General features: G+C 35.1%; 2 protein-coding genes across 3 annotated transcripts in view; both read left to right on the top strand.

Annotated features, from left to right (window-relative positions):
• The window catches only part of LOC128547945 (uncharacterized), a 322,495-nt gene that overhangs the window by 175,197 nt on the left and 134,603 nt on the right, over window positions 1–12,695 (top strand). The gene's annotated exons all lie outside the window — the stretch shown is intronic.
• Window positions 1–12,695, top strand: part of LOC128547946 (FMRFamide receptor-like) — a 174,287-nt gene that overhangs the window by 81,454 nt on the left and 80,138 nt on the right. For both annotated transcript variants that reach the window (XM_053521895.1, XM_053521896.1), the window contains one exon: window positions 7,724–7,821. The gene's annotated coding sequence lies outside the window, so the exon portion shown is untranslated. The remainder of the gene's footprint in view (window positions 1–7,723; window positions 7,822–12,695) is intronic.

The raw sequence follows: 12,695 nt of genomic DNA, 5'->3' as shown, positions 1-12,695 counted from the left end.
ATAATAACATGTTAATAGTATTATTGAGAAAAGGGGAATCAGGTAGTGAAACCATTATCCGTGACAAAATAGTTGTACTTCTTTTGAATCGTATTGACTATAAAGAAAACCCTCATTTACCATGAAGTAAACCCTGAGTTACCAATAAAGACATAATCAACTTTTCTGATAACATTTGTTAATCGTTTTCTAATTATATTGAGTGCATCTTCTTATAATGACTCTGGATTTTTTATCTACAAACATTGCTGTCAAAATGACAGAGGGATTCCACTTTTGGTGAGCATTCCCAAACTGCTGCCTTGTGAGGGCACTCGCAGATTTATAAAATAATGCCATACCAACTAAGAAGGCAGATACTGTGAAATCATTATTATTTCGCGTTCTACAAGATTCTTGCATTTCTATTGGTCAACAGACGTCATGTGGAGACAGGATATATTCCATATCCTGCTAGTACATTACAGATATGAAATTTGATTAAAAACAAAATGGCTGCCGCACCGCTTGGGTAATTAAAACAAGTCAGATTATAAGCCCAAGCTATAGATTTCCGAGATAAAAAAAAATTAGTGTTTTCTTGCCGCTCTTATTTTTCCTATCTCATTTAGGTTCGTGAAGTGAATAGAAATTATATAGAAGAACAGTAACTCTGTATGGAACAGCCGCGATTGACCTTGACCGTTGACAAGTTGATGTTGTTTTAGTAAAATCATCGAAAAGCAAAGAAATTAACGCATTTGTAAGACAGCAGTTTGTTGTAGGATCATTTAATCTACCTGCAAGATACAGGAATTAACAGGAAACAGGACTAAAGCGGAAGTTTTAAAAGACATTTCTGACAACATCTTATCTGATGATTTTTCGAAAGGATGGAACGCAAAAGTTTTTCAAAACCAGTTCATAACCTGTATAAATGAGCTTCTGTGTTTTGTGATTCTGTCAAAATACAGTTCATTTTTCATTTTATTGCTGGTGTTAATCAACTATAATCAAATCATGAAAACCAGGGAAGATTTCAGGATTCCAGTCTGCACTGTAAGTAGCTTTATTATAATAGAAAATCTGTGTCAATCAGTACAGCGAGGATGTAAAAGGTAGTCGGCAAGATAAAATCGTTACACTAGCTGCTTGTTGGTGACAGCTCTCACCTGATATGGATTTTTGAGACAGCGTATATCCCGTATCCTGTCACCAACAAGCAATGTAACTAATAATATCTGTGGGGGACTAATTTTCGTGGATTTTGTGGTTGAGTCAATCCACAAAATTTAATTCCAACAAACAAGTAAAATTCCCATTCATTTTATGTTCAAAAGTTGAAAGCCACGAATTCATATCCCCACGAAATTGCCGTTTTGACCAAAACCACGAAAATTCATGCCCATGAAATTTAATGATTTTACAGTATCAGACATTTGTTTGGATATGCAGAACTAATTGAAATTTACTTAGACAAGTAAAATATTGCCCAAAAATTCTGGGATTTAGTGTTGAGATTCTCACACCAACCAGTTCTCAGTTTTTGACAAATTATTTTAAGATAGTATAAATGATGTTTGACCAGTTGATGGATTGAAACAAATTCTCAAACTCACTTATCAGCTTTATGAATTGAGTTCTGATTGATATATTTATTATTAACGAATGAAACTTGGTCTATAGTAGCTTTTAACACAACCAAGGTTGGAAAATGCATATGAGGCCCTCATTAATAAAAACAAATACAAAAAATCGGTTTCTCAATTCCTGGAGTTAGGTAGGAAGCTTATATCAGTAACAAAACTGGGAGTGCAGATGGAACCAATGAGGTCAAGGTCACTTCTACTAGAACATAAGTCAATCAATGTTAGTATTAGGACTGAATAGGTCAAGGTCAGTGTTTGCAAATGAATAAGAACAGAGTAATTTAGGTCTTTACAATGGTTCTAGTGTTTGTTTAATTATGTCTCCCACCACATAGTGGTGTGGGAGACATACTGATTTACTCCAGTCTGTGTGTCTGTCTGTCACAAAGCTTGTCCGCACTCTAAGTTGAACATTTCTCATCTGATTTTCACCAAACTTAAACAAAATGTGTTTGACCATAAGACCTCAGCCAAGTGCGATAACTAGCCAAATCGGTCCAGGCGTATTGGAGTTATGACCCTTGAATTACCAAAAATCAGCCTTTTTAATCTTGTCCGCACTCTTAGTTGAACATTTCTCATCCGATCTTTACCAAACTTGAACAAATGTGTTTGACCATGAGACCTCAGCCAAGTTCAATAACTAGCCAAATCAGTTCAGGCATTTTGGAGTTATGGCCTTTGAATTACCGAAAAATTGGCCTTTTTACTCTTGTCCGCACTCTAAGTGGAACATTTCTCATCCGATCTTCACCAAACTTGAACAAAACGTGTTTGACCATGAGACCAAGTTCGATAACTAGCTAGATCGGTCTAGGCATTTTGGAGTTACGGCCCTTGAATTATCAAAAAATTGGCCTTTTTACTCTTGTCTGCTCTCTCAGTCGAACATTTCTCATCCAATCTTCACCAAACTTGATCAAAATGTATTTGGCTATAAGACCTTAGCCAAGTTCAATAACTAGCCAAATCCGCCCACGCACTTTTGATTTATGGCCCTTGAATTACTGATTGGATCCACTCGTCCAGACCATCTAATTGGATCTACTTGTCTAAACTATCAAGAGAAACTAGACATTTTTGATAGGGGCAGTTGTGGGAGACATGCGCTTTTCTCAAAAGCATCTCTAGTTTCCATGATTTATTTAAAAGTCAGTTCTGTGTTAAATTGTGGAACAAAGGCAAAGATATTCCCATGTTGTGGAATTTCAGTCCTCCTAAACCTTGTGCAATTTTAATATAACCAGAATGAATTGTATTTCTCTGTGACCTTTGAAAAAGAAAATTCAGAATGGTTCTCTGCTTCCAGTAGTCAAAATTTAACATTTTTAACATACAGAAAATGTGCTGGTTAAAGGAAATTGTCTGGAAAGATATTTGATTCTTTTCTGTAGATGAAAGATATTAAGCAATTATTATCATCCCTGGTGTTTTATCTGTTTATATCAAATCTCTTGTGTTGTAATTGATATTACAGCTGGGGGCAACAGCCTTTATATGGACAATAAATATAATATTAGCCACAAATTAGACAGAAATTTCTATTATCTCTTATGGTAAATATGTTACATTATAGACAGGAAGAGAATTGACTAAAATATTATCAAAGAAATGAGGTTATTTGTTTTTTCACCAAGTGAACATCAGATGCTATAGTTTCACAAGTGGTTATGTTATGAAACCATAACTGTAAATATAAGATCTGGTGTTTATTGGCATAGTAGTGAACTTTCCCTGAAAAGTGCAAGACAACCAAAGCAAAAAATAGGAAAGCAAGATTGGGCTTAAAGAGTAGATGACCCCAATATCATCAATGGATGACTATGTAGGTCTAGTAAGCATTTTATGCTAATTATATACTTCCTTGATTAAAATGTTTGTTTAGGTCCACTTTTTCCTAAAAACTATAACAGCTACAGCTTTGAAACTGCACACACTTGTTTATCATTATACAAATGAGTAAGTACAACAAGAACAATAACTCTTACATGTCAGAATTATGGCCCTTTTTGTACTTAGAAAATTTTAATTTCTTGGTTAAATTTTTTGTTTAGGTCCACTTTACTTGAATACTATAAAGAACACTACTTTGAAACTTTGCAGACTTGTTTATCATTGTTAGATGTATATGTAGGCCAAGAGTTCCTGGGACTTATTATGTTATGACACTGATGTCTATCCGTCTGTCCGTTAGCAGTTTGTCTGCTCTGTAACTCTTAAACCCCTTGAAGGAGTTCAAAGAAACTTGACACAACCACATGGAGACAAGGTGTAGAGGGCATGTTCTGGATGGCTCACTTCAAGGTCAAGGTCAGACTTAGGGGTCAAAGGTCATATGATTTTGTTTTGTGTCTGCTCTGTAACTCTTGAACTGCTTGAAGGATTTTAAAGGAACTTGGCACAAATGTTCACTACATCAGGACGACATGCAGAGCGCATGTTTCAGAGAAGGTCACACATAGAGGTCAAAGGTCATATCTGAGCCCCTTGAAGAATTTTGAAGAAACTTGACACAAACATGCAGAGCACAGTCATGTTCTAGATGGCTCGCTTCAAGGTCAGGGTCACACTTAGGGGTCAAAGGTCAGATGACTATGTTTCTTGTCTGCTCTGTAACTCTTGAACTGCTCGTGACGACTTGCAAAGCGCATGTTCTGGATGGCTTGCTTCAATGTGAAAGTCACACATAGGTATCAAAGGTTATACTTTCGAGTGTATATTGCTTAGCATTGCGCTACTATTGTCTTGAATTCTATAAGAGCTATGGCATTGAAAGTTTGTACACTTGTTTATTATCATTATATTAGTAAGTATATTAAGAACCATAACTCTCTCGTGCATTTCGTCAGAATAATGTGCCTTTTTAACTCAGAAAATCAGTATTTTTTGGTTGTTTTTGTTTAAGTTTATTTTTCTCGGATACTTATATAGCTTTGAAACTTCATACATTTTTTGTTATCAATTAAAATTAGTAAGAAGGCCAAGAATCATAACCCTTTTCTTGCATATTGTCCGGAACAGTGAGCGATGACACCCCCAGGCGGTGCTCTTGTTACAAACTTAAGTCTTCACCACTCATGTATTGGCCAGTCTTCATTGACTTCCTTGTTAGTTTCTGCTTGAATTTATAACTTCCGTTTGTGGGATTTTTAAGTTTCCACTAATGTCCTTTCTAAAGTTGCTCTGCAATACCTTCGTATATGCCTGTCTTTATAAACTTGGTTTGCGGGGAGTTTTGTTTCCACTTGTCTTGATAAAAGAAGTGGAATTAGTGTGCTGATGTATGAGACGCACCATCAGAGAAAACCAACATAGTGCATTTGCAACCAGCAAGGATCCAGACAAGCCTGCGCAACCACAGTTTGTTATAGCATCGTTTTTGCTTATCATGTTGTAAATATCAAAGAAAAATTACCACACCATGACATTGCGTTAACTACAGGTATATCAAGCGATATAATTATTGAAATGCTAAAATGATTAAAAAAAAAAACAAACAAAAAAAAACACTGATGTTTACCTAAGTAATATGAACTGTTGCTTTAGTAGCTATCATGAAATGGTTGTGTTGTTCTTGTGTTTGGAAACATGTTGTTGGGGGAAGAGTAAATATGTTGATCTGTTTCCTGATTGAAGGATAACTGGATTGCATCCATATATCACATTGTATGAGATTACCCTGGCTTTTAAACAGAATTTATTCATCATAAAACTTACCCTTGCTGTGTCCTGATAGCAATATAAGTCAGTCTGTAGATGTGATTCTAGGAAAACTTACCAAATTGAATTTTGCAGATGTATTTTTCAACATGCTTATTTAGTGAGACAGTTGCAGGACTTAATAGTGCTTCAAAGGAAATTTTCACAAAATTTTTATTATGCTCAGTAGAAATCTTTGTAATGACTAAGTGCTTTTATAAGTAAAATGGTGGAAGTAAATTATCTTTGCACCAAATACTCCTTTTTAATACTGAATTTTAACAAGATCTGCAGACACAAATGTTACCCCCATTGTTTATGTTTTGTCATGAAAACTAGATGCATGATAAATTACTTTTTATGTCTTAGACATAAAGCCATTGAACTGCCCATCTATATAAACCACATCGCTTGTAACAGCCTATTAAATACCTGATTTAGTTAATACTGGCACTCAACAGTCCTTGTGGCAAAGCATACTGACATACCTATGTATAAATGACCTTGACCCTCATATGACCTTCAGAAAATTACCACATTCAAAGATCTGATTCTGAAACATTTTTTAGGTGAGCTTTTGTGATCGCCCTGTGTCCGTCGTCCGTCTTCGTCGTGGTCGGTGGCGGCGTCAACAGTTTGACTGTTAATACTCTAGAGGTCACAAATTTGAGCCAATCTTAATGAAACTTAGTCAGAATGTTACCCTCAATTAAATCTTGGATGAGTTCAATATTGGGTCATCTTGGGTAAATCGGATAGGGTTAACTAGGGTATCACTACGTCTTACCACGAGTTACTACATTACACTATGTATATACTACGATCGAAGTACGAACAACTACGACAAATTACAATCAACTACGTTGAGCTACGGAAAAGCGTTTAGCCGTAGTGGAGCCCTAGTTTAGTTTAGCCGTAGTGGAGTCCTAGTTGATCGTAGTTGAACCATACTATCGATGTGTTTTTCTTGTACTACCATCAAAAACGATACTCACTACTGTTAAGTACGATCAAGTACGTTTAACTAAGATCAACTACGTTCAAACTACGGTCACAGTAGTGTCAAAACATTGTAGTTAATCGTAGTCAGATTTTGAACATGTCGAAAAATTATTTGCTTACTACGGACAAATCATAAGTTCGAACTACGATCATTACTACGTTTGACTACGATTATCTACGTGTAACTACGCTTAGTACGATCAACTACGGTCATTCCTTACTACGATTAACTACGTGTAGTGTGACCACGCCATAAAGCAAATACAATCGGGGTTGAGGTTATTATTTGCAAATTTTTATATTTTTTTTTGTATTACTGATAATTGAGCCGCACCATGAGAAAACCAACATAGTGACATCGCGACCAGCATGGATCCAGGCCAGCCTGCGCATCTGCGCAGACTTGTCAGGATTCATGCTGTTCACTTTTAAAGCCTATTGCAATTTTTTAGAGAAACCGTTAGCGAACAGCATGGATCCTCATGACCAGACTGTGCAGATGCGCAGGCTGGTCTGGATCCATGCTGATCGCAAATGCACAGTGTTGGTTTTCTCATGGTGTGGCTGATATTTCCTTATTACCAAGGACAAACCATTTTCTCAGCTGTTTTCTGTCTGCTTTAACTAAAACTGAAGTTCCTCAGTGTGATACAGTGTAATCTTTTAATTTCTTGGAGAGAGAGGAAAATACTATTTTATAAAAAGGATAAAACATGCAAAGGTTAACCTTCCTTTTCAAAATCAAATGCTTTCTCATATTTTTTGCTGTGTTTTCAATTTCAGCTGAAATTTATCCGCGCAGAAAATAACATTCACACATTTATATCATCTAAACTTATAACAGAAGTTAACCTTTCGCCGCCTGGTGGAAAGTGGTTTTGCCTTTTGTGACCAGTGCAGACCAAATTGAGCCTGCACATATATGCAGGCTGATCATGGTCTGCACTGTTTGCTATTCAGTCAGTAAATTTTCAGTGAACATCCCTTTGAAAAATAAGTTGAACTGCCCAAATTGAAGGATGGACAAGAAATTAGCAGGGTAAAAGTTAAAAAGATTTTCATGTTTGTTACTCCTAGATAAGAAACTTCAGATGTTTCTAACCTTCTACTTATTATACTGGTAGATATTTATAAGCTCATTTGTCATTGTTAGTCCTTATCATGCTAAACAAGACTGATTCTGCCTTTGCGACCAGTGTAGATCATGAGCAGTCTTATCATGATCTGCACTGTTCCCCATTCAGTCAGGTTTTTTTTTAAGTATGCTGCACCCCTTTTAACAGTTAATGTTTCTGTCAAAATTGAAAGATTTACAAATTTATTATAGAAATTTAGCAATATCGTAACAAGAATTATTGCTATAGAAACATTGGTTTATGATATATATCTTCCAGATATAAGACTGATGGAGTGGGAGGATTGAAAAGATAGGGGAATAAAGAGGAATAAATTGAATGGGAAATATTACAAGGTGATCAATGCTGTTGACAAGGTAAGATCAGGATTGGTTCTTTTGATTTTTGGAATTATTCCATACAATGAATTAATCTGATGGAGCGATGCTTATGTCATTCACAGAGTGCCTGATCAGCAGAAAATTGGAAATCCGTAAAAGTACAATATAGCCTTAAAGTCATCCTGCAATATCTTTTTGCTTTTAAAATGTGAGAAAAGGACTTCATGGTCAATTCTCAATGTTGCCGACATCATTTATTTGCCCCTTACCACAATATGTCCAAAACCTTGCAGCCTAGTCGCTTAGCTCAATAGGGAGAGCACAGATAAACAGATGGAGAGGTAGTGGATTCCAACCTCGGGCAAGGCAAATTTCTCTGTGATGACTTGATAAAAGTCATTGTGTCTGAAATCATCCATCCGCTGATTAATTAATATGGGGAAGTTGGCAGTTTATGGTGTAGAACAGGTTTGTACTGACTGGTACAGAATCCAGGAACACTGATTAGGTTAACTGCCCACCATTACATAACAAATACTGTTGAAGAATGGTGTTAAACAAAAAACAAACAAATCAAAACCTTGCTAGTAATATATAATTCTTCATGTGAGGAAAGCACCCAGTTATCTAACAGAAGGGCGGTAGCCAGGTGCCCACTCATGTCTGAAACAAAATGAAATTTGCCAAAGACTATCTTCAACTAAGACTATCATTGTGAGTTCAGGCAGGCTCAAATCAAATTCAAAATAGGCACATCTTCAATATCAGACTTGCACATTATCAGTGTAATCTATAGGTAATCTGTATTGGAATATGTCAAAGTAACAATTTCTGGCATTAACTAGAGAATTTGGTCAGCACAACAAAAAGTTCCAGGGGAAGAATTGAAATAAATTTTCTAGCTCTTAGTACAATTAAACCCAGATAACTGTAAGCAAATTACTAAAATATTTTCTTGACAAATTACCATAAAAGTAGGAGGATATCGAAGAAAAAATATTTCTTCTGTTGCAGTCTTAATTCATTTGATTCTGATACTGATTTTAGCTTGACTATATGAAGTATGTTGAGAGTTATTGGCACACACCCTGGCCTCTATGTCTGCATCCACAGCTTGGTTAATGTTTGAATGCACTTTCTGACATTTTATCTTTTGTTATTACTTGATTGATTTGCTTCAGACTTTAAATAGTTGTCTCTCATTATCACTCCTATCATCTAACACAAGGTACACTATACTCTGGTAGAAATTTTCAATGAATTATGACCCATTTATACATAAAGTTTCTGATTTAAGTTTTGATATGCTTTCACTCTAGCTGTTTTTATAGAATTGATTTGTTTCAAACTTAAAATAGTTGTTCTGCATCATCACTTACATTTTGTATGACAATGTCAGTGAACTATAGATGTGCAAAACATTTTTTTCTAGGATGGAAGAAGGCAACCATACCCCCCTTTATTTCTTCCTTTAATTGAACTTACATTGTAAGTTCAGAAACTTTACTCATGAAATGTTTTATTTCCTGTAACAAAGCAGTATTCAGGGGTATTTATCACTTTAGTGATAGCTCTCATTTCCTGACATATGCCCTAATTGACTTTCCAGCACCGAATTAGTTGAGCACCCTGTCTCTTCTGACAACTTTCGTTAAAGTATGTTAACCCTTATCATGCTGGACACGATTGATTCTGCCTTTGCGACCAGTGTAGATCAGGATCAGCCTGTACATCTATGCAGTGTTCGCCATTAAGTCCATATCTTTCTGGTAAGCACCCCATTTAACAGTTAATGATGCTGTCCAAATTAAAAGACAGACAAGTTCATTATAGAAATTTAGCAGGATAAGGGTTAAAAAGAAACAAAACAAAAGAATAATGAATATCAATGGACTGAACACTATTCATGTCACTGACTGTTAATCACAGGATGGGCAATAATTCAGACAATACCTTCTAAGGAGGTGGTAGCTCAGTTATGCAGACTTTGACAAAAATAGCTCGGTAATGAAGAAGTATGAAAATTGTCTCCAGAAAACAGGAAATGGACGATAAAACACCATGTTCTATCAGTGTTACTGACAAGGACTCGTATTGTAACACTCTAATGGACTATGGAAGATCTGATGGCATGTGGATATAAATGGCAGTTTTCGCATGTCGATATAAATGGCAGTTTTCGCATGTCGAATAAATGCTGTAATATTGCTATTGACAAATTTGATAGAGAAAAGAAATAGGTTTTCAAAAGAACTGGACATATTTAGTCTGTCTTATAAATAAAACATATTAAGTCTAAATTAGAAGTAGGCAACAGGCAAATATTTGATGGATGTCATCAAGGATGTACTTAAAAATATATCTCATTTTGTGATTTGATCTTAAGTAAAATCATTGTTTGTCGTTTAGATGCATATTATTATATCACTCTGGCTGCATCCTTGTGAAATAATTCTTTCGCATCTGAACAAACATTGATTTTATTCAACGACAAATCACAAAATGAGATATATTGTTTCTTAAATATAAATCTATTTTGTTCTGTTCCTATAATTTAGAATGTCAGCTTCAGCATGTTAAAACGTTGGTGTAATACCAAACTTATGCAATAGCTTTTATTTCATTTGCACGACATTAAAAAATGTGATACCCTCGCTCATTACTCTGTCAGAGATAATGTTGCCAAATATTTGTGATTATTTTGAATTTCGTGCGTGGCTCAGTTTATGAAAATGAGCAAAAATATAAACATCACAATTACTATTCAGTGTAAACGTACAATCCTAATAGAAAATGTTTCCTGTAAATTCCTTTTTATGCCCACAAAGTCTCAAAATGGCAACATGATATGTTGAGTGTCACGAAGAAAACATTTGTTACAAAAAATTGTGTCTGATAAAAGACCGGATACGTCTTTAATGGATCTCGGTATAGATGCTCCCTGTTGAGAATGAGTGGAGGCTTTAAAAAAAAAATGATATATTTGCTGTAGGTTGTGGCTTAATTGAGATATCTTAGATATATATATATATATAGATAATACATTAACATTTATGAGTACTGTGAAGACAATATATATATAATTTATATATCATTTGTATTACATTTTTAGTGTTTTAACATTTAAATCGTATGCAATATTTGTTATTACTGCTCATTTAAGGGCAGTGAGTGCAGGCTTTCAAGTAGTCCTACTTTTTCCTACTTTTCCTACTATTTAGATCCCTTCCTACATTTTTCCTACTTTTTCTCAGAAAACTCCTACTTCTCCTACTTTTTTGATATTTTCAAAATAAAAAAAAATTAAAACATGTTCAATGAAATTTTAAATTAAGTAGTTAACATGATTATGCTTTAGTCTATTTGTAGAATGAATTGTGTTATATGATTTATGGTGTGATAGCTACTCATCAGCTCTGATTGGACTACTGGACATGCTGCCATTGACCTCTTAGGGAATCTTCAGTGCCGGATCCAGCAAATATTGTCTTCTAAAGGTAAAGAGATACACATTTGAACACAAGTAGGCTAACAGATATGATTGCTGTGCACTGTAACTCTTTCCCAATGATGTGCAAACTGAGGGAATTGGGTGAACAGAAATGATACACTGTACTTTGACTTAGACCCAATTTTCTAAAGACATCTTTTTAAAACATAAAATATTGTGATCTGAATTTCACTATTTCAAAGTGCATTATAATGTTTCTGTTCACTCTAAGCATAGGTTAAGGTAGAACATAACTGTAGTGACCAACTATAATTCTATCTGGCTAAGCCGGATAAGAATTTGTTGTAGCAGTGCTGGGATGCCTTAACCTGATCAGTTTGCTACTGGTACTTCTCTCAAATGTAATTTATATTTTGATGTATAATTACATGAAAATATTTCTAAGCCACTGAAAATGTTTTAAGAAAACATTTGAGCTTTTGAAGTATCAGCTGCAAACATTAATGCTTGTAGTAGCTGAGCTAACTTGATATATTTTGCAGGTGTCAACTAACAGTCTAGATGTACCAAAGATAAACTAACATCCTTTAACATAGATACTAACTATGCCAGGTGGAAAGACTCATTTTAATGCTTCTTGGCTTAATAAGATTGATAAAAATGGACACAAACTTAATCAGTGGTGTAGAAAGGATTCGTCATCTAACTTGAATGGCTTCTGCTTTATTTGTGATAAATCAATTTCATGTTCCAATACTGGTGTTGGGCAACTTATGAACCATGCTGATGGACAAAAGCACAAAGATAATATGAAATTAAGAAATTCATGCTCCCAGAAGAAGTTCTTTGTTGAAAAACAGAGCAGTGTTGTTGCAAGTACTTCTCAAGGAGGAGGTGATACCGAGAAAAAATCTTCAATCATTCAGCTCCAGTCATTATCCCATAAGGAGCAAGTTTGTAAAGCAGAGACACTGTGGGCGTTTAAAGTAGCAGCTAGTGGTTACACATACAGTTCTTGTGATGGGACACCAGAGTTATTCCAAAGCATGTTCCCAGGTAGCTCTGTGGCAAAGGACTTTACAATGAGTAAATCAAAAGTATCATATATGATATCAGATGGGCTTGGTCCTTATTTTAGACAGACTATAGCAAATAAAATAGCAACTGATAAGATACCATATACAATTCAGTTTGATGAAACTGGTACAGTCCAAAATATGAAACAGTGTGATATATTAATCAGGTTTTGGAATGAAGAGAAAGGTGAAATAAGCACTATGTTTTTAAAGAGTGAACTGTTTGGTCATGCCAAAGGTGTTGATGTAGGACAGGCTTTAATTGATACTTTGAATGAAACACCTTATCAGATACCTTTAGATTTATTAGTATCACTTGGAGTGATGGTCCCAATGTTAATAAGACTGTTTGGAACCATGTCAATACACATAAAGCTTCTCTC

This window comes from Mercenaria mercenaria, chromosome 13 (genome assembly GCF_021730395.1).
Source record: "Mercenaria mercenaria strain notata chromosome 13, MADL_Memer_1, whole genome shotgun sequence".
In the NCBI taxonomy this organism is placed as follows: Eukaryota; Metazoa; Mollusca; class Bivalvia; order Venerida; family Veneridae; genus Mercenaria; species Mercenaria mercenaria.
This window is presented reverse-complemented; position numbering and strand designations above follow the sequence as displayed.